General features: G+C 38.9%; 1 protein-coding gene and 1 long non-coding RNA gene across 2 annotated transcripts in view; one reads left to right on the top strand and one right to left on the bottom strand.

The window, feature by feature from the left end:
- med1 (mediator complex subunit 1) overlaps window positions 1-20,424 on the bottom strand; it is a 272,844-nt gene extending 252,420 nt beyond the window's left edge. Inside the window, exon 1 of the mRNA XM_079852042.1 lies at window positions 20,255-20,424. The gene's annotated coding sequence lies outside the window, so the exon portion shown is untranslated. The remainder of the gene's footprint in view (window positions 1-20,254) is intronic.
- On the top strand, window positions 14,152-15,799 carry LOC307147242. The gene is made up of 3 exons (XR_013819247.1): window positions 14,152-14,276; window positions 14,443-14,653; window positions 15,669-15,799. It is a non-coding gene; the product is annotated as an uncharacterized lncRNA (long non-coding RNA).
- Window positions 20,425-25,620: the final 5,196 nt, after the last annotated feature.

Raw genomic sequence — 25,620 nt, 5'->3', positions numbered from 1 at the left:
TAACATCTTCAGTTGATTATAACTTCTTAAAGGTCCCATTCCATGGATTATTTTTATTATTTTATAATGTTTCCAGGGGTGCCCTTATAATGCTAGTATGTTTTTTAGATCAAAAATTTGTATTATTTAGAAATAAAAGGCATATTTCCTAGCCTGATTTCATTCCCTGGTTTGAACACTCTGTTTGAAGGGGCGTGTCTGCTGTGAGACTTCAGTGTAAACGCCCTCTGCTGTGATTGGCTGACATGCTTGCATATGAAATATCTGGCATTACATGTGGAACTATCTGGAAAACTTTTACTATTATAGCTATTATACGTTTTTACTATTACAGCTATCTGGATTAACGAATCGTGAGAAGTTTTTTAAGTATTTAGATCTATTACCATCACATAAAAGGTTGCAGTGATGATGAGCACTGAGCAGATAACAGTCTGTTGATCGCGTGAAAGATCTTATCATTGCAACGCAGTTTCTGCACTCTCACTAATGATTTCACCAATGCAAACATGAGGTATACAGTAAGAGCTTCGTTGTGCAGTGTAACAGCGTCATTGATTTCATAACGAGTTTTGGCAAGTGTCCAGATAAACTCGCGCTGTGTGATTGATAGCTTGGGCGACTGGAAAGGGATTGTTCTTTGATCGCTTTCTGTATATTAATCACAGTTTAAGTAAGATTATTTTCATCCTACTAAGAGAAACGATGTGAAGTTGATCGCTACTTCCATATTAAATCACTACTTACCGCTTGCTGGAATATAGTTGAAATTGCCCCCTTCGTCAGTATGAAACGCTGAGAGAAGCCTGCTTGATATTATCCCAGGTTAGAAAAACAGTCCGTGGTGAAATGGACAGAGCAAACTAACAACTTCGAATTAAACTTTTGCGGTATCCGATATATTATAGATAAACATCAACCACGTCTGTTGACATTTCGCCATCAATACGCCTGTGTTCCTGTGGGCGGAGGTTACGGTTCTAGTGACATCATTAAAGAAGGAAGTAGAGGGGTGTAGTCCAATCAAGCCGTTTTTTGTAGTCAACTTCTGTTAAATAAAATATCTCGCTTGGCATTGAACTTTGAGCTTTATAATTTTACAGATATTATTTATACTCTAACAACAACATTACACACTAACTAAAGTTTGAAACATGGGATCACGAAGAACGGGACCTTTAATTATTGCCCTGATGGTCAAAATGGGGATTTTCATTTCTTTAGATATTTTCTTACAGCCACTTTCTATTTTGTGACACTCAACAATCTTTTGCTGCACATCAGAACTATATTCTTTGGTTTTACTCATTGTGATGGATGATTAAGGGAATTTGGCCTTTGTGTTTCCTCATATTTAAACTCCTGTGAAACAAGCCATAGCTGGACAATTTCATATTCCTAGTCACCCTGGTGTGCTTAAAAATGTAAATATTAATGGGAATATACTTCAGAGATATTTTTCTCATAAAAAAATTCTAGGGGTGCCTACGATTATGGCCAGCGTGTTTTGGAGAAAAACATTTATTTCATAATGTGATTTACCCCCCAATTTCAATTCTTTTACTTAAATGAAAGGTTAGATTTTTGTGAATTTTTTTTAATGAAAGATCAAAAGGATAAACAATGCAGATTTATTTTTTACAGCCATTTTTTATCATATTTATCAGGGGTGCCATCAATTTTGACCACCACTGTATGCTTCAGTCTATCTATGTGTAGAAAAAGTGTGATTATTTATTAGACAATCAGAATCATTCAACCTGAAGCAATGACAAAGCTTAGACCTTGAGGGGTATAATTGCTGTGATTTTTGTAAATGTAAGGGGAAGCAGCCTACTTTTGATCACTGGAGTAATCACTCCTTGTGATTCTTGAAGCTGACTTCTGCCTGATGAAACTGCAAACTATCTTCAGTAAAATTTCCTTTAATTTATTATAATTCTGACTCTTGTCTTAAATTGACTGCACTTCTAACGCCTGGTCTTAATAAATCCTATCTGGTCCTTGGGTCTTTAACTGTAAGTCCCAAAATACAGATATACAGTGGTAATCCATATTGAAACAAGGACAATAAAGCAGAAGTTTCAGCAGATATTCTTTAATGATGTTCCACTGTTTAAGGTACACAGTGAGCACAACCATTGGGCATCTTTTCCAGGTAGCTTGTCTGGTGATAGTCCAATGCAGCATACATTGGGTACCATCTTTGGCACTGTTCACATTGGTAAACATGACAAGGATTAATTATGTAACAAACCACTAACAGTTATAGTTATGTGTGTTAACCAATTACATAATGCAATGAATAAATATTAAATAACATGTTCAATTGCTTAAATATTTTTGTTTACCCAAAGTAGTCCTGACTGAAAACATTTGAAAAAATTGTATTCAAACACACACATTTGTTTTACTTAAACTTTTACGTCACTTCACTAAACGAAAATATAGTAAAGTAAAAAGTACTTGACAAAACAATCAGTTAAAGGGTTTATGATAATATAAGAACAACTTAAACCAAGAGAGGATCAACAACAGCAAAATTTTGAAGAGGTGAAATTGAAATATTACTCTAACCACGAGGAATTAATTACAACTTTTGTGTGTAATCCCAGTGGTATTCCATGAACAATTATAAAGATAATAGAAATAAAACAGTGCACTGTACATTATCTTGAATGCCTCCATGATCTTGCTGTTCATTATCTGTCAGATTTGCTGCACCAATGCGTACAGGTTCAGTCACTACTGTTAATAATAATGTAGCCCCTATTAATGTACTACAACCTTAAACAAACAAACAAAAAATTAAAGTATTATATTATTATGTAAAACAGTATTATTAGGTAAAACAGTATTATTAGGTATTGTCAAAATTTCACCTGTAGTAAGTCAGTTTGGTCACTAGGAAAGCACTACAGCCTTTGGGATATATAAAAAAAACACTATAGGTGATTTACAGTTTATTTCATAAACATATGTAATAAACATATGTAATAATATGCTCAGTACATAAACATGTTTGATAATTGTACAGTAAGGGAGGTATTGTCAAAATTGCACCTGTAGTAAGTCAGTCTGGTCACTAGGAAAGCACTACACCCTTTGGAACATGAAAAAATATTTAGGGTGAATTACAGTATTTTTTTAAAAACATATTCGTCAACTGTAGGTACAGTAAGGGACTTTTTGTCAAAATTTCACCTGTAGTAAGTCAGTCTGGTCCGTAGTATAGCACTACACCCTTTGGATCACGAAAAAATACTTAGGGTGAATTACAGTAATTTAAAAAAAAAAACATATTTGTTAACTGTAGGTACAGTAAGGGACTTTTTGTCAAAATTTCACCTGTAGTAAGTCAGTTTGGTCCGTAGGATAGCACTACACCCTTTGGAACACGAAAAAATACTTAGGGTGAATTACAGTAATTAAAAAAAAAAACATATTTGTCAACTGTAGGTACAGTAAGGGACTTTTTGTCAAAATTTCACCTGTAGTAAGTCAGCCTGGTCCGTAGGATAGCACTACACCCTTTGGAACACGAAAAAATACTTAGGGAGAATTACAGTAATTTTTTAAAAAACATATTTGTCAACTGTAGGTACAGTAAGGGACTTTTTGTCAAAATTTCACCTGTAGTAAGTCAGTCTGGTCCGTAGGATAGCACTACACCCTTTGGAACACGAAAAAATACTTAGGGTGAATTACAGTAATTTAAAAAAAAAAACATATTTGTCAACTGTAGGTACAGTAAGGGACTTTTTGTCAAAATTTCACCTGTAGTAAGTCAGTCTGGTCTGTAGGATAGCACTACACCCTTTGGAACACGAAAAAATACTTGGGGTGAATTACAGTAATTTTTTAAAAAAACATATTTGTCAACTGTAGGTACAGTAAGGGACTTTTTGTCAAAATGTCACCTGTAGTAAGTCAGTCTGGTCACTAGGAAAGCACTACACTCTTTGGAACACGAAAAAATACTTAGGGTGAATTACAGTCATTTTTTTAAAAACATATTTGTCAACTGTAGGTACAGTAAGGGACTTTTTGTCAAAATTTCACCTGTAGTAAGTCAGTCTGGTCCGTAGGATAGCACTACACCATTTGGAACACGAAAAAATACTTAGGGTGAATTACAATAATTTTTTTTAAAAACATATTTGTCAATTGTAGGTACAGTAAGGGACTTTTTGTCAAAATTTCACCTGTAGTAAGTCAGTCTGGTCCGTAGGATAGCACTACACCATTTGGAACACGAAAAAATACTTAGGGTGAATTACAATAATTTTTTTTAAAACCATTGTTCTGTCCCTCTATGTTTCAATAGTATTGCATTAATTATCTAGTGCATTTCTTTATTTTCCCACTAGGGGTCAGTATCTCTTTTAGAGTTTTGGGGTTCTTCTTCTGTTTTACATTGCGTGCACGAGACGGCGCTCAGTGTTGAGGGAGCAGGCAAAAAAAGTTTGTCACACGCGGTGAGAATGTCCAGAGGTGTTGATATGCCATAATCTGTAAGTAATTAGTTGTCGATATTGTTCTCATTCTTTAAGAGGTTATTTTAATTCTTACTAACAAAAGTTGTTTGTGATCTAAGTCTAATTAATGTTGCTAGCTTCCATGTGGGTGTATGTGGATGCACAATATCATACATAAGCCTATGTTAGCACTTTTTTCTCACTATTCAGATCGTCAGGTTGTACATACAGGTTATAAATGTAAAATCAGAGGTTTTGGGTTTCAGTGTAGCTTTGAACCAAGGCTTGTTGAGTTTGTTAATTAAAGAGTAAGAGCTGTTATACTTTTACAGAATAGTGAGAAGATAAATAAATCTACAGCTTTATTCTACAGTTATCAGTAAAAAATGTTGGGATCACAGATATGTTGAACAGTTTTGCATTGCCTATAAACGTGTGCTCTGAAACTGTAATTAGCTGCAGTATATTCTGCTACCACATGGTGGCATACGATACAACCTGAATTATTTGTAAACTGTAATTTTGTGATTCTTATTTTGAATTCTCGTCACTTGCAGTATTAAAATTTGCATCTATGCATTTTGTTTGTTAAATAATGTATTTTAAATACAATTTGTTTGTATGTTCACAGTTTTACAAAAAAGTCAGAAAAGAGAGAGGTCATCAGTAAAGACACTTAAGAGGAAAACTGTGTCTTGTCGTTCCTGGAACCACCTTCTTTACTGCATGTTTAGCTCGCTGCATAGGCTGAGTAGACACACACTCAACCGAGGGCAGAAGAGTAAAAAGATTGTCTACCTATCAAGCACCCAAGATGTCTCAGCCTGAAGCTACACCGCCTTTATCACAGATGGTGGCCCGGTCGGAGTGCTACTCGCGTTCTTCACGCCGTTCGTCCACCAGCCAAGCTGCAGCACAAGCCCGAGCAGAAGCAGAAGCCGCCCGCACCAGAGCACAGTACGCCAAACGCCAGATCGACATGGAGGTTGAGAAGGCTCGCATTGAGGCAACGCTTAACGCTCTGAAGAAGGAGGGTGAGGCTGAAGCAGCGCTTGCTGCAGCTCATGTCCTGGAAGCGGCAGCTGACGAGGAGCACCACCCCATCGACCTCATTGAGCAAGGCATCTCCCCAAAGACGCCTCCTTCCATCAGACGTGCTCAAGATTATGTAAATGCTCACTTTGCCAACTCCAGTTTGCAAGTGAAAGAAGAGAAGCCTGACACAGGACAACTGGTCAGTCACAACGGCTCTTGCCATCTACAACCGAGCCAAACACCAGTCGCTTCCTCTCCAGGTGAACATCTCACTGATTTTGTAGACAGGGAACGGCTGACGTCCCCTCCTACACACATAAAAATTGACTTTTCACCCCGGCATAGACCCTCAGCGACTCCACGGACTGAACTGTCGGATCTATCAGCCTATCTAGCACGCCGTGATATGCTGACAGCGGGATTCAAGGTTTTCGATAACCGTCCTGAGTCCTACCTGTCCTGGAAGTCCATCTTCTTCAACGCCATAGGAGGCCTCAACCTCAAGCCTAGCGAAGAGCTTGACCTTCTTACCAAGTGGCTCAGCGGGGAGTCACTTCAACACGCTCTGAGGATCAGGGCGGTCCATGTCAACAACCCACAAGCAGGCCTCCAACGCTTGTGGCAACGCCTAGATAAGAGTTATGGCTCTCCCGAGGTTGTCGAAGCATCACTCTTCCAACGCTTACAGACTTTTCCAAAGGTATCCAATAAAGACACTCAACTGCTGCAAGAGCTTGCAGATCTTCTGTTAGAGTTAGAGTATGCACAAAGTGAAGGTTATCTACCAGGCCTTAGCTTTCTTGACACCCCAAGGGGGATAAACCCGATAGTGGAAAAGCTCCCTTTCGGACTCCAGGAGTCATGGGTGAAACAAGGGACAAAATACAAAAGGGAAAATGGTTCAGTTTACCCACCTTTTTCATATTTTGTTCAGTTTGTAAATGACTATGCTGAAATGAAAACAGACCCTAGCTTTATGTTACAAAGTTCAAACATAGTAGCTCCAAGAGTTGACAAGACAGTGGTAAAACCAGCCAGATACAGAGTTCCTGTTGCAGTGAATAAAACAGATATCAGTCAAACAAACAGCACAGCTCAAACATCCGTTGTCAATCCAGACAAGCAATGTCCTATTCACCACAAGCCCCATTCACTTGCAAAGTACAGGGGATTCAGGTCAAAAACACTGGATGAAAGAAAAGGTATTCTCAAAGAACACTCTATTTGTTATAAATGTTGTTCCTCCACAAGTCACAGAGCTAAGGACTGTAGAGCCATTATCCAATGCTCAGAATGTAATAGTGATGTGCACGTGTCCGCCATGCATGCTGGTCCACCTCCGTGGACACCTAAAGACTCTATCCATCTGCCTCAGAGCCACGGCGGGGAGTCCGTTTCCCCAAGCTCTGTAACTACAACCAGTTGTACAGAAGTGTGTGGCCAAGGCCTCAAAGGTAAATCCTGCGCTAAGATTTGCTTAGTCAACGTTTACCCCCGCACATCCCCTGAAGAGAAAAGGAGGATGTACGCCATGTTAGATGATCAAAGCAATTCATCCTTAGCCAGGTCTGCCTTCTTTGACATGTTCAATGTAAAAGGTACCATACTTCCATACACCATGAAAACATGTGCTGGTTTATCAGAGACTGGTGGTCGCAGAGCGAGTGACTTTGTGATTGAGGATATAAATGGAAAAGTGTCCATGCTGCTGCCCATATTAACAGAATGTGATCAGATTCCAGATAACAGGGACGAGATTCCCACCTCTGAGGCGGCGTCGGCTCACCCTCATCTACAGGCAATTGCTTCGCAGATTCCTCCTCTGGACCCATCAGCAGAAATTCTTCTCCTCTTGGGCAGGGACATCATTCAAGCTCACAAGGTCCGCACTCAGGTGAATGGTCCAAACAGTGCGCCTTATGCTCAACGCCTTGATTTGGGATGGGTAGTTATAGGTGAGGTCTGCCTCTCAGGTGCCCACAAACCCACAGTGAACGCTTGTAAGACAAACATTCTTAGCAACGGCCGCCCTACTTTCCTCAGCCCCTGTGAAAACAAAATATATATCAAAGACAAATACACAGAAAGCTGTCATACACTTAAGACACAAGTGGAATTGGGCAGACACATTTTCCATCAAACAGCAGATGATGACAAAGTGGCACTTTCAGCAGAAGATGCTTTATTCTTGGACATTATGCACAAAGACTTTGCAAAAGATGATGCGAATAATTGGGTAGCTCCTCTCCCATTCCGCACCCCCAGGCAGCGTTTGCCCAACAACAGGGACCAGGCCCTCAGTCGTTTAATGTCGCTCCGCAAAACGTTGAAAAGGAAACCTGAAATGAGGGAGCATTATGTTGAATTTTTGGATAAAATCTTCAGTAAGGGCCACGCCGAACCAGCTCCGGATCTTACTCCAGACCAAGAATGCTGGTATCTCCCTAGCTTTGGAGTTTACCACCATCAAAAGCCAGGGAAAATTAGGGTGGTCTTCGATTCGAGTGCTCAATGCAGTAATGTTTCTCTCAATGACGTGCTACTAAAAGGGCCAGATCTCAATAACACTCTTGTGGGAGTTTTGATGCGTTTCAGGTCTGACCCATACGCAGTCATGGCAGACGTGGAACAAATGTTCCACAACTTTCTAGTCAGAGAAGACCACCGCAACTACCTTCGCTTCTTGTGGTTCAAAAACCATGATTTGGATGGACAAGTGCAGGAATTCAGGATGAGGGTACATGTATTTGGGAACTGCCCCTCCCCTTCAGTGGCTATCTATGGACTGAAACGGTCAGCGATGGAGGGAGAAAGGGAATACGGCAGTGATGCGAGAGAGTTCATTGAGCGTCACTTCTATGTAGATGATGGACTGAAATCATTCTCTTCCGCCGATGAGGCCATTGACATTCTCTGTAGAGCTCAGAAGATGCTGGCTCAGTGTAATATACGCCTGCACAAAATCTCGTCCAACTGTCCTATCATCACAAGTGCCTTTCCAAGTGAGGACCTTGCAACGGACATGCAGGGCCTTGACCTCGGGCAGACTAACCCACCCATGCAGCGCAGCTTAGGCTTGGGCTGGGATCTGTCCACAGACCTGTTCAAATTTCAGGTAACAGTCAATGAAAAGCCCTTCACTAAACGGGGAGTGCTGTCAGTCATTAATAGTGTGTACGACCCGCTTGGCTTTGCTGTCCCAGTCATTGTAGAAGGCAGAACCATACTGAGAGACATTTCCACTGACATTTGCGAATGGGACACCGAACTGCCTAAAGACAAATTAGAACAGTGGCGACAATGGAAAGACTCCCTCAAATATCTTCAACAACTTGAAATCCCCAGAATGTACACCTCAATACCACTATCTGCAGCTCTAACTAAGGAGATCCATGTTTTTTGTGATGCCTCCACTAAGGCAGTGGGCGCTGTTGCTTACCTCAAACTCACAGATAGAGATGGTCACAGTGAAGTGGGTTTCCTTCTCGGCAAAGCTCGGCTTTCCCCGAAACCAGACATCACCATACCTAGGCTTGAACTGTGCGCAGCAGTCCTGGCTGTGGAGGTGGCCGAGTTAGTCCTGGAGGAGCTAGACATCGCTGTCGAACAGGTGAACTTCTACACAGACTCCAAGGTAGTGCTCGGTTACATCTTTAACAAAAAGAGACGCTTTCATGTTTATGTGCATAACCGAGTGGAACGTATCAGGCGCTTCACACAAGCTCACCAATGGCATTACGTGCCCACTCATTTAAATCCTGCTGATCATGCCACACGAGCACTACCCGCTGAGCAGCTCTCTAACTCCACATGGATCAGTGGACCCGCTTTCCTTTCCAGTTCAGGAGAAAGTCAAGCACAGGCAGAGTTGTTTGATCTTGTAGACCCAGAGACTGACAAGGAACTGCGACCTGAGGTCACTACTTGTGCCACCACTCTCTCAGAGGATAGACTTAGTAGTGTCAGATTTGAAAGGTTTTCAAATTGGAATGTACTACTTAAAGCTATATCCAAACTCCAACACATTGCCCAGTCATTCAAGCCGAACATAGAGAGCTCCTGTCATGGCTGGCACAGCTGTAATGAACATTTAGCTGAAAAACAGCTCGACCTAGCAAAGAGCACTATCATTCACACTGTTCAAAGAGAAGTTTATGCAGAGGACATAAGACAACTTGAAAAAGGTCTCCCTCTAAAAAACTCAAGCCCACTTAGCAAGCTAAGCCCTATGGTCGACGATAATGGGATCCTCAGAGTGGGTGGGAGACTAAAACGTGCACAGTTAACATCGGACGAAACAAATCCCATAATCATCCCTGGAAAGCACCACCTTGCCCAGCTCATTATAAAACACTTCCACGAGAAAGTATGTCATCAGGGTAGACATTTTACTGAAGGAGCAGTCAGGTCTGCAGGTTTTTGGATTGTGGGAGGCAAAAGAGCTATAAGCAGAGTGATATTCAACTGCGTCACATGCCGTAAACTAAGGGGTAGACAACAGGAACAGATCATGGCTGAGCTACCAGAGGACAGGTTGTCCACGGACCCTCCGTTCACACATGTAGGCCTCGATGTGTTTGGCCCCTGGCCTGTCATGGTCAGAAAAACACGTGGGGGGCAGTCGGATGCTAAGCGATGGGCAGTCATATTTACCTGTATGAGCACACGCGCCATTCATATTGAAACAATAGAATCAATGGACACGTCATCATTCATCAATGCCCTGCGTCGTTTCTTCGCCATCAGGGGTGCAGTCAAGCTTCTTAGATCCGATTGTGGGACGAATTTTGTGAGTGCCTGCAAAGAACTCCAAATAGACAAACAGGGCTGTCACAATGACAAACTTCACAGCTTTCTCAAAGACTCAGGCTGCAAATGGCATTTTAACCCCCCACATGCATCGCATATGGGTGGCTCCTGGGAGCGCATGATTGGGGTCACACGCAAAATCCTCGATGCAATGCTCCTGGAACATAAAAATGCAAAACTTACTCATGAGATTTTAGTGACATTAATGGCTGAAGTCACTGCTATAGTGAATGCACGTCCGCTCACAGCAGTTTCCACAGATCCAGAAAACCCAGCCATTCTTACCCCTGCCATGCTACTTACACAAAAGGTGGCAACCCCACCAGTCCCTCCAGGTCAGTTTGAAAGCAGGGATCTTTTCAAAGCACAATGGAGACGCGTACAATACCTTGCCGATGTTTTCTGGAGCCGATGGCGAAGGGAATATATCTCAGGACTTCAGAACCGCCGAAAATGGAAAACTGTAAAACCAAATCTACAAACAGGAGATGTTGTTCTGCTAAAGGAGACACTTGAACATAGGAACAACTGGCCACTTGGACTCATAACCAAAATCTTCCCAAGCGAGGATGGACTTGTCAGGAAAATAGAGGTTAAGATTTTCTGCAAGGGTGAACTCCGATGCTACGTAAGACCTATAAGTGAGGTTGTGTTATTGGTGTCTAAGGACAGTGCTTAGAATCGGGTACTTTGCTATGCTAGTTATGGATGACATTCTACAGATGTCAGGCGGGGAGTGTTCTGTCCCTCTATGTTTCAATAGTATTGCATTAATTATCTAGTGCATCTCTTTATTTTCCCACTAGGGGTCAGTATCTCTTTTAGAGTTTTGGGGTTCTTCTTCTGTTTTACACTGCGTGCACGAGACGGCGCTCAGTGTTGAGGGAGCAGGCAAAAAAAGTTTGTCACACGCGGTGAGAATGTCCAGAGGTGTTGATATGCCATAATCTGTAAGTAATTAGTTGTCGATATTGTTCTCATTCTTTAAGAGGTTATTTTAATTCTTACTAACAAAAGTTGTTTGTGATCTAAGTCTAATTAATGTTGCTAGCTTCCATGTGGGTGTATGTGGATGCACAATATCATATATAAGCCTATGTTAGCACTTTTTTCTCACTATTCAGATCGTCAGGTTGTACATACAGGTTATAAATGTAAAATCAGAGGTTTTGGGTTTCAGTGTAGCTTTGAACCAAGGCTTGTTGAGTTTGTTAATTAAAGAGTAAGAGCTGTTATACTTTTACAGAATAGTGAGAAGATAAATAAATCTACAGCTTTATTCTACAGTTATCAGTAAAAAATGTTGGGATCACAGATATGTTGAACAGTTTTGCATTGCCTATAAACGTGTGCTCTGAAACTGTAATTAGCTGCAGTATATTCTGCTACCACATGGTGGCATACGATACAACCTGAATTATTTGTAAACTGTAATTTTGTGATTCTTATTTTGAATTCTCGTCACTTGCAGTATTAAAATTTGCATCTATGCATTTTGTTTGTTAAATAATGTATTTTAAATACAATTTGTTTGTATGTTCACAGTTTTACAAAAAAGTCAGAAAAGAGAGAGGTCATCAGTAAAGACACTTAAGAGGAAAACTGTCTTGTCGTTCCTGGAACCACCTTCTTTACTGCATGTTTAGCTCGCTGCATAGGCTGAGTAGACACACACTCAACCGAGGGCAGAAGAACCATATTTGTCAACTGTAGGTACAGTAAGGGACTTTTTGTCAAAATTTCACCTGTAGTAAGTCAGTCTGGTCCGGAGGATAGCACTACACCCTTTGGAACACGAAAAAATACTTAGGGTGAATTACAGTAATTTTTTTAAAAACATATTTGTTAACTGTAGGTACAGTAAGGGACTTTTTGTCAAAATTTCACCTGTAGTAAGTCAGTCTGGTCCGTAGGATAGCACTACACCCTTTGGAACACGAAAAAATACCTAGGGTGAATTATAGTAATTTAAATAAAAACATATGTCAACTGTACGTACAGTAAGGGAGTTTTTGTCAAAATTTCACCTGTAGTAAGTCAGCGTGGTCACTAGGAACATGCTACAACCTTCAGATAGTAAAAAATCCCTTTGGTGAATTAATGTAATTTTATTCTAAAAATATTTATGTACATTATGTACAGTGAGGCAGGTTTCCTAAATACAATCATTATAATGCACTTTTTATTGTTGCTAAAGTACAATCAATAGCATTAGAACACATAATGTGAGAGATATTTGCTGGTACATCTGTACTTTGCAAAAATGTAGTTGTCTGTTTGCACACAATGGAAAAAATATATAACTTTTTAGACGGTCCCTAATCTTCTTTACCACACACATTGAATGTTCAGTGAACATGTATGCCATTAAAACAATATTTGCCCATTTTGATCGATTGTGGAGAGTGTTGTAGTTCACCATCTTTGTCCTAAAGATCATGTAGCTGCTTTTATTTTGCAAAAATGTGCTTCATTGCGCTTGTTATTGAGACAGTTTTTAAGCAAAAAAGTGTGAATGTGCGAATATAAAACCAACTTTACTTAAGTGTAGATACCATGTTGCAACCCAGGTGAAAAAGACGTAGTATTAAATGTATTAAAAATATACTTGAAATACAAATAGTATGTTTATAATACATTTGTATTACCAACATGCTTATTTGAAGTGCATTAAAAATATATTGAATTGCATTTTAATATATTTCTAAAAAGTATACTTGAAGTATATTGGTAATAAATATATGCTTAATAATACTTTTAAGAAATATGCTAAATACCAGCATAATTTTAATATATTTTTAATAAATGCACTAGAAGTACATTGGTAATAAATATATGCTTAATTATACTTTTAAGAAATATGATAAACACAAGCATACTTTTAATATATTTCTAACAAATGCACTAGAAGTACATTGGTAATAAATATATGCTTAATTATACTTTTAAGAAATATGATAAACACAAGCATACTTTTAATATATTTCTAACAAATGCACTAGAAGTACATTGGTAATAAATATATGCTTAATTATACTTTTAAGAAATATGCTAAACACAAGCATACTTTTAATATATTTCTAAAAAGTGCACAATAAGTACATTGGTAATAAATGTATGCTTAATTATACTTTTACAAAATATGCTAAACACAAGCATACTTTTAATATATTTCTAACAAATGCACTAGAAGTACATTGGTAATAAATATATGCTTAATTATACTTTTAAGAAATATGCTAAACACAATATTTGTGTGAAGTTTTAGTGTATTTAAAGAAAACATACTTATGTTGCACTTAAAGTACATTTTATGTGTAACTTGTGTAAGAACATAGCAAAATGATTAAGCTTTTAGTGTGTTTTAAAGTACTTTAAACACTTAGGCCTAGTGCAATATATTTGTAATATTTATGTATTTATCATTTGAATATTTTATATATATATATATATATATATATATATATATATATTTTTTTTTTTTTTTTTTTTTTTTTTTTTGTTTTGTTTTTTGTATAAAGTACCAACTTCTAATGTATTATAAACATTTGTCAAGTTTATTAAGCATTGCAATATAAGCACTAAAAATTGATGTTGTTCACTTTTACTTGTAAAGGGCTAGGCTGTTGTCCATTACATGATATGTTTTTACTACTGAAATTCTCACAAGGATATCAACATCATATTATTTTAATTGCATATAGAGATACATTTTCCAAAGATGTTTAAATGTTGTCCAAAAATATGTTGTAGGGCAGGCTACTTGTTTAAATTTGAAAAATACGAATAACACACGTGACTAATCCTGATTGGTTCCAGAGCCGTTGAACGGCTGTGATTGGTTCTTGCTGTGCGTATGTTCCTTGAATGTGATTAGAGAAGTCTAAATTTAAACTGGAGCGATCGTGTTTCTTTAGAGGACTTGGAGGAAACCACGCGATTCATATGGATTAGGTGATGTTTTTTTTGCGATTAACTTTCTTAAATGTTTTACAACTGCTTAAGGTTGAGTGATCATGACAGCATTTATATATATATTTTTATATAACGTTAATAGAAAACGTAACTGTTAGTGTTGTTTTTATTCCTTCCCCCCCACCCCCACCCCCCCCCCTTCAAGTTTGCAAGACGTGTGACATTTGGAACCTCATTATGTTGTGATTCTAGGTTTGTATTACATTTACGTTGTCTTTGCCAGTCGTATTTTTACTCAGTGTAACAGCACGTCTTTTTCAGTTCAGCTATATTCAATTTGACCAATCAGAGCCAAGCTTTTCAAGTCGAAGTCGAATCAGACTCGAAGAGATGAATACTGCTATCAGAAGTTACTGGTAAGTTTTAGTTGCTGTTTACATAAATAAATAGCTCACTGTTTTTTTTTTCTTTCTTTTTTTCTTAGTTGGATATGTCTCATGCATTTGCTAATATGACGTGTACGTGTAATACTGACGTTAACCGCTGTAACATGATGCTGATACTGATTTCTAGCAACTTCAGCACTGGGTATAATAGTCAAAGTCTAAAGTCTTTGATAAATGTGTTTAAAATCTATGTGGAGAGATTTGTCTCTGTCTTAAAACAACTATAAAACATTGTCCAATGCATCTGCAAAAAACAGAATTAGTTATTATAACATGTACAACATGACATTAATTTTGTTTGTATTTGCTAAATGAAGCTGTGTATTTATTTCTGATTACCTGAAAATGTTGGCTTTATTGTTATTTTGTAAATGATCTTTGAAAAGTAAAAAAAAAAAACAAAAAAAAAAAAAACTGACCAGCCAATTATGGAAGTGTGTGATTGGTGTTTATATTTGTTCAAGCTTGACAACCTTATTGCCTTTTTGATAACTTTCTATGGCTGCGTTTACACTTTTTGACATTAACATGCGACCTGTATCCGGAAGTTGTCCACTTACACATTTAAAAGGCAAGTGTAAACGCGCTTCTTTATTTGCTATCAATTTCCAATCAGTACACACTTCCATAATTGGCTTGTCAGTTTTTTGCAAACTTTTCGAAAAAAAGATTGTTTACAAAATCTTATTATAGATTAGGCTAAAGATGATAGATTTATTATAATGATAGAATGATGATAGATGATACTCTATTATTAATAGAGTTAAAGATGTTTAATTTGTATCATCTTTTCTCTTAATCTGGTGTCCTGCTTCAGACCTAATTTAAATTTATGCAGGAAACAGAAATCCGATCAGTTATCCAGATACAGAGGCTACTTAATGTGAACAAATGTAAACGCGCCATGCCTGACTGATATATAAATATGTATATATGTATGTAAATCTCTCTCTTTTTTTAAATATTAATATTTGTTGTTTTTCAGACCAGCTGCTATAGAAGAAAAACTGAAATCTGAGTGCAGTGACAAACAAAGAGTAGAGTAGTAAGTATGGTTTAATCTCATATCACCTCTGTTATAGAGATTTTTGAATCAGGCTTGTTGAAAGGCTATTCGGTCAGTCTTGGTAGGAAAATGTTAGCAAAACGTCCATTTCAGGCTGTATCACGCATCTTTTTTTTAAATTATATTATTTAATTTGCCAATATTTACTGATATTTATTAGAGATGCACCGATTGATCGGCTGGTGACCGGAATTGGCCGATTTTCACGTGATCGGCCGTGACCGGCGACCGGCCGGTCAGCCTAACAAATGTCGATTTTATGCCGGTCAAATGCACTCGGGCGCCGCATGATTAACATGGCCCAACATCAGCATCACACGTGCACACGGAACACACATGTAGAAAACCTCGTGAATTACGTCCGTTCAGACCGCAAGCGCGTATTTTTTTTCGGCGTGCATGTTAATCAATGAGTACATTCACAACGGGAGCAGGAGCAGCGCGTGAGCGTCAAGCAGGAGCGTCGCGAGCAGTGAAGCGCGTGTTTCGGCGCCGAGTCTATTTGCTGCACTGCTCGCGCTCAATTAAAGGGAAAGCACACTTTTGATGGACAAAATAGCCTAAATAGGGTTTCACAAAAAAAAGTGCCCAAAATGTACAGAATTTGCGTGTTTTAACAAGAACTGGAGTAGGCTATGTCAGGAAAGAAAACGAAGACTAATATTTATAGAAAATGTACTTACCCATTTAAACTTGTTTTATTATTCAGTTTGTACAAGTGATTGCAATAGGCCTGTGTGTGCTTTGAGAAATATCTTTATACAGCAAGGCTATATTTATTTTATTTTTTATTTATATATTATTTTATTGTCATTCCCTGTTTTCATACAGACTTTTAGTTTGCTAAATACATATAAAAAAATTATTGGATATTGAATGTGAAAAGGAAATGGTTCTTCCATAACACTGCACTTTAGATGTGTGTGAACTATGCAAATTGTTAAATGTTCTATTACAGAAAAGATATAAAATAAATATTTGTGTGTGCTGTAAAGTGGTTAGAAAAAATGAAATCGGAATCGGCTAAAATCGGTATCGGCAGGTCAAACTTAATGAAAAATCGGAATCGGCCCAGAAAATTGTAATCGGTGCATCTCTAATATTTATTTCAATGCTTTACAGGCTTTAGTGTGTTGTTTCTTTGATGGAATTGCTCAAATAAACACTTTTTGTTCAAATAAACACTTTTTTTTTTTTTTCAAAACCCCCCAACCACCGCTGGTAGTTGGTCCATTACCACGACAGTGGCAAAAAAACCTCCCACCGTCACAGCCCTATAACCCGAAAGTAAAACAGATAATTTTATAATTAAATATTGCAATACTTTGCACTACTGTATCGATATAATTGCGTGCGCAAAATATCGCGATACTGAACAGAATTTCGATTTTTTTTTCCCCCACCTGAAAATTATCTGAGAAGCAATATTTGGACATTAATATAATTAAAAGTATTATGCAGTATCTACTTAGATACATTTTGAAAAAAATAATCTTGTGATTTGCTTAAATATCTGATTACGAAACACAAGTTTGGCTGTTTATAGCATTATCTCTTTTAATGTGATAAAAACGCTAAATAATAATTTTGACTATGTATTGGTATGTAATTATGGTGTAAGGTGCTGGAAAAAGCTTTAAAATGGACCTTGAAAGTGCTTGAAAAGTGAAACTTGAATTTGACCTTGGAAAAGGTGTACGAACCCTGTTTTTTGCTGTGATACAGTGACATATGTAGACTTCACAGTTGTTCAAGAGATATTTTATTAACTCCTTTTCTGAATTACATTAACATTTTATATTGAATGTCTACTGTTAAAATATGAACTAAGCATTACATGCCATGTTAAAGAATTCCATTTTTACCAGGCGAAAAAGACTTACAATTAAATGTATTAAATATGTACTTAAGTATGTTTTTAGTACAAAACAAATGTACTTTAATGCATATATAATACATTTAACAGTACGTCTTTTTCACCTTGTATGTACAACAAAGGGGAAATGTCAAAACATCATACTGTGTTGTAATAAAAAACGTCTAGGTTACGACCTCTGTTCCCTGAGAACAAGGAATGAGACACTGCATCGATGACGCTATGGGGAACACCCTCCATGTGAACCGGTGTTTGAAAAGCTGTACAATCACGGCAATAGAATTTACCTGCCGACAGCCTGTGACACTACTAGTGCGACTCAGAAGTATTAAAGAGGCGCCTAGAGAACATCGTTCCCCAATAGCATCATCGAAGCAGTGCAAGTTCCCTTTTGAAAGGGAACAGTTACTTTTTTAACAGAGGTTAATTTTGCTTTAATATAAAAATAAACTACTCTTTTTCCCCTTTCACAGACACATCAAACAATGATCAAACAATTTCCAACACGTCTGAGGTGCGAGCACTGATTCGAAGGAAATGCAACGAGGCAAACTCAAAGACCAGTCACTCCAATTCACTTGAAGGATGAAGATGGTTTAAGTTGTAACAGTACTGTAACTGTTTGCAGCTATTAATGACTGCACTTTATTGACTGTAGTTAGATTTATTGACTCAAGTTAGTTTTTTTGTTGTTTATAATACCTCTGCAGATCACTGTATTTTATGTTAATGTTTTTTTTTTTTTTTTACAGTTTACATATGCTGTTTTACATATACACACTGGGTGTAGTACGTTAAAGTTTACTAGCTTTCAAAGTGTGTGTGTGTGTTTTATAAAAATATGTTTTACTGTGTTTTACGGAATGATAATTTTTCACTGTATTTGTAATACATTAAAATATATTATTTTCATACTGAATGGTTTTATAAAAATGTATTTTTATTATACTAATAGTGGCTCTTATAGTGTTCTTCTAATACATTATTAATAAGCTGATATTATATTTAAAATATACTGGGAACACATTAATGTGAAGCTAAAAATATACTTAAGCTGTAGTTCTAAAACATATTTAAAGTGTATTAAAAATAGAATTTAAATAAGTGCTATTAAATTACACTAAATGTACTTAAAATAGGTCCATTTTAACACAATTAATTATATTAAAATATATTACTATTACCTTAAAATTGAACTTAAATACATATTAAAGTACATTTAGTATACTTTAAGATGTCTCAAAATAAGCACAATTTAAATATATTTCCTTTTCACCTGGGAAGACACTTTTAAAATCTGGCTATCTTTTTTAATGGTATTATTTTAATGTTTATGTAAACAAAAAGTGCATATTGATGCTTATTTTATTTGTTATTTGCTGGTTTTCGACATAAAACTTGGTGAATTGATTTCATTGTGTAGTATTAGTACTTTTTGAACAGGATTCTGTTCAGAATATTTTTTTGGCAATGCGTCGTACATAGGTAGATCTTAAATTTAAATCTTTATGGTCTTAAAATGTCTTAAATTTGAATTACTGAAACCTGCTAAGTGTAATATAAGCTTGTATTGGGTTTTTTCATCTCATGTCTGAATGATGTCCATTTATATCCACAAAAGTCACCAGAATCTATCATTTAAAGGGATAGTTCACTTTGAAATTAAATTTTGGTATGTTTTAGCTTACCTGAAGGGCATCCAAGATGTAGGTGTCTTTTTTCCGCAGTAGTTTCAATTTTGATATTTTTAGGTCAAACCGTTCTTGTCTGTTAGTCATTTCATGCAGGTATATGGATACTGACTCAAAGAGCTTGCACAAAGTCCAAAATAAAACAGTTCCCCATCGTCCAAATTAAACAATTCCCCATCGTAAGTACACATTGATGGCCTAAGACACGAAACGAGCGGTTTGTGTGAGAAAACGAACAGTATTTATATAGTTTTTAGCTCTTATAACACAGCCGCGTCCAAATGATCTGAGGGCTCGGCGGGTATAGATATACTAGATGTCGCCTTGGCTACGGTTCCGTTCCAATGAACTGCAGTAGCGAAGGCGACATCTAGTGTATATATCTATACCTGCCCAAGGGCGGGTATAGGTATATACACTAGATGTCGCTTGGCTACGGTTTCGTTCCAATGAACTGCAGTAACCAAGGCGACATCTAGTGTATATATCTATACCCGCCGAGCCCTCAGATCATTTGGACGCGGCTGTGTTATAAGAGCTAAAAACTATATAAATACTGTTCGTTTTCTCACACAAACCGCTCGTTTCGTGTCTTAGGCCATCAATGTGTACTTACGATGGGGAATTGTTTAATTTGGACGATGGGGAACTGTTTTATTTTGGACTTTGTGCAAGCTCTTTGAGTCAGTATCCATATACCTGCATGAAATGACTAACAGACAAGAACGGTTTGACCTAAAAATATCAAAATTGAAACTACTGCGGAAAAAAAGACACCTACATCTTGGATGCCCTTCAGGTAAGCTAAAACATACCAAAATTTAATTTCAAAGTGAACTATCCCTTTAAGGGACTATTTATCAAAATGTTCTCCTAGGGGAGCACACCCCTGGATCCCGCTTGAAAATTATGTTGATCAGGGCATATATAGTAGCCACCATGAGCCTGGATGCTGCATTTTCAGGACCGCAGTTCTAGGGTGGTCCGTGTACTTTTTGATCATTTTAATTTCCTGTTTGGAATGGAATAACTAGGGATGGCTGACGCGAAACAGTCGTTCCGAAGCTTTACGAGATCCCGAAGCGCAGATGTTTCGAAACACTGATCCGAAGCGTGATTCAAAACACCCATGTCACGTGACTATGGCCAAACGAAGCCTCGAAGTGTTTCACCAAGTGTTTCATCAGGTGTGGTCCGCCGAATTAGCGTTTGATTGACACGGTCGGGAACAGACCACACAATCGCACATCTGTATAATAGTGAAATCAACGCATATTGACCTCGTGGGTTTTTGTGAGAGGAGTTTGATTTTGAGATAGCGGATTTTTGATGATATAGTGACATAGTGCGATTTGATTAGTTATAGGCTATTTAGGCTTACATTTAAATTTACACAACACATTGACAGATAGGCTAGAGACAGACAGAGTATACATATAGTCAGTGACACATTAATAGATAGCCTACATAGATATATATAGACAGCTAGATACATAGATAGATACTTAGATATATTGTCATGATTCTGCCTTCGTGTCCTAGATCTTTCTTGTCTTGAGGCAGGATCATGACAGACCCATGTTTTATGTGTAAGCACATGGCCATTTGTTTTGGCTGTGTGCTTGCGTTGTCTTGTTACCTCACCCCGCCCCCTTGTTATCTCATCTTGTTATCATTATTGTATCATCGCCTTCACCTGTGTACCTGATTTGTTTGCTCCCTATTTAATCCCCTCATGTTTTCTGTCCTGTGTCGGTACATTGTCTAACATTGCGTGTTATTCATTGTGAAACCTTGTGAGTATCCTGTCAAGAGTATTGTCTAGAGAAAGTTCTGTTTTTGCTGTTTGTTTATAGTCTAGTTAATTGTCAGAGTCATAGTCTAGTTTAGTCACTCGTAGTCCTGTCTTGTCTCGTTTTGCCCCCTCGTGGGCTTTGTTTTTCCTGTTATTTGTACAATAAACTGTGTTGCTGTGACTACTGTCTGCAATTGGGTTCATCTCCACACACCTCCATAACAGAATGTACCGACCAAGAAAGAACCCAGCAGACGGTATGTCCTCCCAGCTCCAGCGACAATCGGAATTCCGTGAACAATGCTGGTTGTCAGCTCCCACCGACAGAAGGGTCAACCTTCCATTCTCGTCCCAGGGTGAGTGGATCTTGAAGAATTATGCCCAGCTCTGGGATCGTTTCTCTCGGGAGGAGCTGCAGGTTTCTTCCTCGAGGTCTCCACCTTCTGCTTCACTTCCTGTGATCCCTGAGGGTCGTCTGTTAGCCGTCGCTACACATGGGGACCAACCCAGTCCCGCCGCGACTCCTAAGTCACCTTCCACGTCCTTCAAACTTCATGGTAAGCGTGGAAGGCACCTGTCGTGGGAGTCAGCATCGGAGTCTTCCTGCCCGGAGTCGTCCTTGCCTGCGCTGAGCTCCCCAGTTCCTGTAACGTTTCCTGCTTCACCTCCCTCTCCTGTCACCAGTCTGGCTACCGTCTCTGCTCCGCGACCCAGGAGGAAGAGGAGGAGGAGGAGGGGAGCTTCTGGTCCTCCGTCTCTGTCCCCCCCAGAGCCCGCTTCTGCAAGCGCTGTCCCAAGCGCTGTCCCAGAGCCCGCTACTGCAAGCGCTGTTCCAGAGCCCGCCACTGTAAGCGCTGTCCCAAGCGCTGTCCCAAGCGCTGTCCCAGAGCCCGCTACTGCAAGCGCTGTCCCAGGCGCCGTCCCAGAGCCCGCTGTTGCAAGCGCTGTCCCCGGATCTGCTGAGAGAGTTGTGGCCGATCTAGCCGCAAAAGAGGTTCTGCAAGCAGTTTCTGCCCAAAAGGAGATGCCTGTCGTCTTAGCTGCTCGAGCCGTGTCTGACTATCTTACCGCTCTTGCCAAGATCCTTGAAATGCCACCCAGACCCAAGTTACTTTCAAGTCACAAACCCTCGACATCAGACAGTGCTTCCCCCTGAGTCAAGTGGGTCTGGTTTGAAGGATTCAAGGGAATCTGACGCGTCAAGCATGAATGATTCTGATGTCCCGAGTCCTGTCCCGAGTCAAGCGCAGCCTGGAGTCATCGGCCCAGAGGGACCAGTCCGGTCCGTCTGTCCTCTCATACAGGATCCTGTCCCTCAGTCACCTGCTTCATCCCCTGTTTTGTCTCCTGTATCGTCGCCTCCTGTTGTCCCCATCAAATCTCCTGCCAAGTTGCCATGTGTTTCCCCTGTCACCCCTGTCTCTGCCCAGCCCCGGACTGTTTTCACCAAGACTGTACTTCGTGTTTCTTCGTCTATGCCTGCCCATAACCCCTGTCCTAAGCCCTCGTCCCGTCAACCCAAGACTCCCATCTCACCTATCCCCTCAGGTGTTCCCCCCCATGGACTCAATGTTTCCTCCTCCTCCCCTTCCGTGTTTGTTGTTTTTATTGTTCCACCCCAACCCTGTTGTCGTGTTTTCGTGTCTGCCCTTGTTAGTTTTTGTCATGTATTGATGGTTTGTGTCTATGTCTCAGTCGGTCTTGTCCCGTGTTTCGTGTTCCCTCTAGGGAGCGTCTGGTAGCCGCTCCTTGGGGGGAGGGTTCTGTCATGATTCTGCCTTCGTGTCCTAGATCTTTCTTGTCTTGAGGCAGGATCATGACAGACCCATGTTTTATGTGTAAGCACATGGCCATTTGTTTTGGCTGTGTGCTTGCGTTGTCTTGTTACCTCACCCCGCCCCCTTGTTATCTCATCTTGTTATCATTATTGTATCATCGCCTTCACCTGTGTACCTGATTTGTTTGCTCCCTATTTAATCCCCTCATGTTTTCTGTCCTGTGTCGGTACATTGTCTAACATTTGCGTGTTATTCATTGTGAAACCTTGTGAGTATCCTGTCAAGAGTATTGTCTAGAGAAAGTTCTGTTTTTGCTGTTTGTTTATAGTTTAGTTAATTGTCAGAGTCATAGTCTAGTTTAGTCACTCGTAGTCCTGTCTTGTCTCGTTTTGCCCCCTCGTGGGCTTTGTTTTTCCTGTTATTTGTACAATAAACTGTTGCTGTGACTACTGTCTGCAATTGGGTTCATCTCCACACACCTCCATAACATATATATAGACAGATAGATTAATAGATACATATATAGATAGATTATATCTAGAATAGATACATAGATTATAGATACATGGATAGATTCATATAGATAGAAACATAGATAGATTTGGATAGATAAAATGGAGGCTCCCCAGAAGATATGCCGTACATCTGTGATGTGGGAGCATTTCTGTTTACCCAAATAAAGTGAGATGTGTGTATTGTGATCGGCAGCTAGCCTACTGCAACAATACATCATCCATGATGCGCCATTTGAGGAGCACTGCTATTTTGCAGGGTGCAGAGGATGACATTCCCCCTGTACCTAGGCCTGCTACTGACACTGCTGGGCCATCTAAGCAAGGTATGCATTGTTTGAAATATAATTATAATTGAAATATAATTACAAACTTTTGGGACACTGTTTAGAAAGTCCATAGCCCTATGCCCTACAACCTAATGTCCCAATCACAACTGCCAATCATGTTAAAAATAGCTTCAATGTGAATATAATATAATATTGTGTGAATATACATTTTATAGGTCTACATATGAGACACACAATGCTACAGCTGATGCCACAGTGGAAGTGAAAAAATACATCAACGATGCGTATTTGCCCAGAACTCATGATCCACTAACTGGAAAGAGAGAGCAGTAATCTTTCCTCATTTGTATGTCCTAGCTAAAAAATATCTTTGCATGCCAGCAACAAGTGTCCCTTGTGAGAGGATTTTTTCAAAGGCTGGAGAAATTATCTGTAAATAAAAGAAGTAGGCTAAGTCCTTCCACAGCAGAGAAATTAATATTTTTGAATAAAAATCTTTAAAAAAGTGAGACATTGTGGCTTGATTTCTTTTATTAATATTCATTTTGCAGGACCAAAATAACATTATGCACAGCGAGGAGCCTATAGGTTACAAGCTTTACATATTAGAAAAATCCAATAATAAAAAAACAACACATTTGTTTAATGGCTTGTCAAGGTTGTTTCAGATCAACACCTGCAAGTGACCACTAGGTGTCACCGTTGAGACGGGTGTCGGATTGATTCGAAGCCTAGAAACAATTTGGCCCATTTGGTTCAACTGTTTCATTAGGCTTGTTTGAGATGCGCCTTGCTTCGCCTGAAATGTATGCGAGAGTAGGCGGCTGCAGTGAGAGGAGGAGTGAAAAAAGCGCAGGTAAGACAGACAGATCTCTCTTCTCGCAGTGGATCAGACACCTGCGAGATCAAAGATGGATATCGCGGGATTCACGCTCGTGCACAGTGTTGCTAATAAACTGGATGTAATTCAAGTTCTGCTGCTTTTATATGAAAATAGATAAAATGAACAAGACACCAAAAGTACTTATTTAATTCCATTTCAAATACATGTTTATCAATATTTTTTTCTTTAATACAGACATAGCCTATGTGTTTTTATTTTTTTATAAAAAAAATTAAATTGCATAACCAAAAGAGATCGCACTGTCAGATAGTTTGGGAATATTCACACATAACATATACACATAAAACATGATATCAGAGTTTTAAAATCAAACATTTTAAAAGAGAACAATACATCATAGTTGTTTAAACCAATGAGCATTAAGCTGTGTCCAGGGGCGGATTAAGGTGGTCAGGGGCCCCTAGGCTGCTCTTTGTGTAAGGCCCCCACTAAAAATTTATTTAGTGCCATACATGGTCCACACGCAACTACGGTGAACTGGCATACACACATTGAGAGAGCCAACACTACAGTGTTTCCTTACATTCCTTCAAGTGGTGGACAATTCACATCTACCCAATCACCTGCTTGTTTTTTTTTTTTTTTAAATGTTTCTTATGGGCCAATTAGGGTCTTTTTTTGTTCGCGCCAGGGGTGCCACAACTTTTCTTCAAAAACAACAACAAACTTTTAATATATTCTAATTTTGTCAAGAATTATAAAAAATCGGCAATAAGCTCATCATTTGTGCTAAAATAGTCTAAATGTTTAGTTTTAAAAACAATTTTAAAAAGCTGGCTATGTCTATTTTGATGTTTCTGCGCAAGTTCAGCAGACAGTAGTTCAGGTTTGTTCTGATCAGAGCTTGTGAGTGGAGAGCGCATTTCTGAATATTCCGCTCCGCTCGCTCTCCGCAGGGTCGCTCGCCCAACCCAGAATGGCCTGCAGGTTCGAAAATATGTGGAATAAGGGCTGCCTCCGACTAAATTTTTTTCTAGTCGACTAGTAGTTGTTCATTTAAGCCATTCGTGGACAAATCGCCCCTT

This window comes from Squalius cephalus, assembly GCF_949319135.1.
Source record: "Squalius cephalus genome assembly, chromosome: 19".
Classification (NCBI taxonomy): Eukaryota; Metazoa; Chordata; class Actinopteri; order Cypriniformes; family Leuciscidae; genus Squalius; species Squalius cephalus.
This window is presented reverse-complemented; position numbering and strand designations above follow the sequence as displayed.